The sequence below is a fragment of the Hydra viridissima genome, unplaced genomic scaffold, assembly GCF_058129835.1.
Source record: "Hydra viridissima isolate aposymbiotic clone 2 unplaced genomic scaffold, HvirCarnegie_v1 scaffold_12, whole genome shotgun sequence".
NCBI lineage: Eukaryota > Metazoa > Cnidaria > Hydrozoa > Anthoathecata > Hydridae > Hydra > Hydra viridissima.
In genome coordinates, this window is record NW_028324311.1 from 1,045,967 (window position 1) to 1,049,762 (window position 3,796).

At 28.8% G+C, this 3,796-nt stretch overlaps 1 long non-coding RNA gene across 1 annotated transcript; it reads right to left on the reverse strand.

The window, feature by feature from the left end:
* Positions 1 to 1,144: 1,144 nt before the first annotated feature.
* Positions 1,145 to 2,917, reverse strand: LOC149880648 (uncharacterized). The gene is made up of 2 exons (XR_016445691.1): positions 2,756 to 2,917; positions 1,145 to 1,932 (listed from the first exon to the last, which is right to left on the reverse strand). It is a non-coding gene; the product is annotated as an uncharacterized LOC149880648 (long non-coding RNA).
* Positions 2,918 to 3,796: the final 879 nt, after the last annotated feature.

The following is a 3,796-nucleotide window of genomic DNA, read 5'->3' on the forward strand; positions in this document are numbered from 1 at the left end:
ATGAAGAACAGTTTTTCTTTACTATTACCATATGTGCACGTGCGTGCGTGCACGTAGTATTTATGTATGTTTGTATGTATGTATGTATGTATGTATGTATGTATGTATGTATGTATGTATGTATGTATGTATGTATGTATGTATGTATGTATGTATGTATGTATGTATGTATGTATGTATGTATGTATGTATGTATGCATGTATTTATGATCCTCCCCTCCCCCCCCCCCTCCAAAAAAAAAAAAAAATTAACAAGTCACGTTTAAGTTATTTTTTAAACATATTTAAAAGCATGTTTCAAAACCTTTTTCTTTAGCTTTTTAGTTATGATAAAGTGATCAATATTCAACTGTCTTCCCACTTTCTGCTTAATAGCTAGCATAGCTAAATAAGAAAGTCTAGCATCAGCGAGTAGTGCAGCCATGAGATATTCCAAGGGACATGGCAAAGACTTAAATAGAGATAGGTATTTAATGGTCTTGATGCATGGATTATATAAACTTAGCTAAAGACAACTGTCTTTAAGTAGACTAACTAAATACATTCCGGCTCCATCTTACTAGCTTCGATATCAATTTGTCTCAGCCTCAGATCATATTTGTATTTCAATTGCACCATTTTTCAACGCAAGAATAAATCTTTTATGAACTATACAAAAATCCGACTAGGTTCGTTAAGCAAGACGTTTTTAAAATAGCCAGATTCATCAATACTTTGTATTCAAACCGTCTTCAATATTTTCTTTTTCCGGTAATCGAAATTAATGAATTAGTCATCAATACATTGAGTGGTCTTCTAAGATCGCCAGTTTAAATTTTGATTTACTGCAAATTTTTCATTTATTTACAGTTATTGGGGGGTCAGGAACTTTTAATGTTAAAAAAGATTATTTTTTAACATTAAAAGAAAACTTTTAACCACAAAGACCTTTTTAGATTTTTGATCTTGAATTTGGTTCTAGTTAAGGTTGAACATTTATTTTATAATCTGTATTTAGTCAAAAATTTATTGTACTACTATGACACAAAGTATAACATTTTTAAAACACAAATTTTATAAAGGAAGAAAAAATTCAAAAATAAAAAAATGGCTGCGACCAAAATGTAATTTTAAAAAAAATTACCAGCAGAAATGAAAATTATGATGCTTTATACAGTTTATATTAGAAAAAAAGGAAAATTGATGCTTTATACAGTTTATATTACAAAAAACTAATAGTAGTTTTTGTGTTCCAACCAACACTTGTATTGCTACCACACTTGACAGTGACAGTAATGCATTTTCTACAGCCTGTTCAGTATATACACCAAGACCATTATAACTATAATGAGATAAGGGTACAAAACATGACATAAAAATGAGCTGGGTACAAAATATGTCATAAGTGAAGTTTCCAGTTTCTATTGGTAGTTTAATTTTTCCTAAAGATGAAGCTGAAGATTTTCAAAAGCTTTTTTTAAATCTAAAACTGACTCCCCAATGGATTCTTCTACTTCAATTCCGAAACCTTTGTTTTTAATTATTACAAGAAATTGAGAAAACTAACCACAGGTTGTAGAAAGATCATATTTGATTGCATAGAGACTGACCTTAGGATGTTAACTAACCATCCAAATCTATTTCATGGCAACCTCTTAACATAATATAGTTTAACTTAAGCCATTGATCAAAATCAGACCATAGAGCAACAATTTTACAAACAAAGTAATACTAATCAAAATGTGCAACTCTGGGAGAGCGATAAGGTCTTCCACTGATGTTTGCAAAGGTTCATCAAGAAAAAGCACTTGTGGATAAATAGTTTTTATATTTCTTCCTATATTAGACTTTATATTGATATCAATTGAGCCTATAGTTCTTTTTTCTCCATTCTCAAGAATACTTTCTCTTTCACATCAGAGTCATGCATACTTGCTGCTGTGGTTGCTTAAACTAAATTAAAAAAATTACTACATTTAAGTTTGAATGCTATTGAATATTTTACATCATTCAGAGATAGTAGTTTAAATAATTTTAAAAATTTTCATTATGTTTGAAAGCATCTCTGACTAAAACCAAAAATCTTTTAAAGTCAGAATCATTTGGACTTTTAGAACTTTATTGCTGCATGATTGATTAAAAAGATTTACAATACATTTAAGAAAACCCTGCATCTTCAGAAATCCTAGCAACAGTGCAAGAAGGATTCAGCCCACTTTTTTTAATCATATGAAGAATTCAGTCAGAATGATCTTTTAATGACACTAAATTGTTATCTCTTGTAAATTTTTCCATTTCCTGAAATGAATTATTTAGTTTTGAGATCATAAGAATCTAAACATGAGCTATGTAGCTCTTCAATCTGACTGGATATATTAGGTTCTAAAAGTTTCTTCCTAAAGTTTTGTTGCTGTTTGTAGCGAAGTAGCTTTGCTTTTCTTTTTACTTAGGTTAAGAGTTTTTGAAATTTCTATTGCAGCTTTTTAAAGATAATTTTTAAAGAGATACTTTGCTAGATTTTTTCATCAGGTGCATCAACAGCAAATAGGTTGTTTCTGAAAGTTTATAGAGGAAATTTGATTCCAGATTTTATATTGCCTATTTTCTTTTTCTTTTTAAGAATCCCTGAAGCAACTTTCATACTTATTGCGTTTCCACTAAATCAATTTTTTAATAACTTCAATCTTACACTGAAATAAGAAAGTTCCTTAGCTAAATATTTAAATTTTTGTAAGCATATTAAATACCTATAATAAGAGAGCATAAAGAGACTTACTCTGCGCTACTTCACCTTCCCCTCCTCTATTTTTATGATTCCATTATCTAGGTATGTGTGCAAAATTTTTAAACTATTTAGCTATTTAATTATTTTACATCATTGTAAAGAGCTTTCAATCAGTATAACGATGGTGAAAATTTCATAAAAAACTAATGATTCTACTAAAAGTTATGCCTATTTAAGTGACAAAAATTCATTATAAGAAATGCTTAAGAAAACTGCAGCCAACTTAAAAAATTAGCGTTTGGCTTATGGTGGTTTTATAATAGAACTTCATTGTTTAGTTTTTAACGCATTACTTTGCCTCGATTATTTTTTTTATTCAACTAATAACCACTGATCTCAAAATAACTGGTAGCGTATTCAAATGCCTTGTTCAAATAAAATTGAAGCCAAAATTGGCCTCCCAAGAAGGCGGCGATCGGAGCTCCTAGCGGTGATCGATGTACATTTTATAAGACTTTTTACAGAAATATTAAAGAAAATAAATAGAGTTTTGAAAGAAAAACTAGACTATGAAACAAATTTTTAATGACTTTAAAGAAATGAAATGATTTCTAAAAAAATCAGACAATTAAAGTAATTATTTTGATACTAAGGTACAAAATATTCGATACTTTACGATTAAATAGTATTTATGCATAATCTATGTACCTTTTAGTTCTTAGTTACCCAATGCAGTGTGCTAGAAGGTTAATAACATGACTGTATGGTAAGCGGCAGTAGTGTCTACTTACAATTTTGACAAATTTTATATTTTCAATTTTTGTAGCAAGATAAGATATGTACATGCTGCATGAACTATTAGCTGAGTGCTGTGAGTACACACAACTCAGGGGTTCCTTCTAGGATTATTTTATACATATATGTAATTAATAGATATAGTATTTAATAAAAGTATTAAGTACAAAATATTATTTTTTAATATGTTATTTTACTTATATATTATTCTTTGTAATATTTTAGCTCTCAATAATTGAGTCAATTGTTTTTAACTTGTTATTCAAAACAAATCATTAAGGGAATGTTTTGATAACA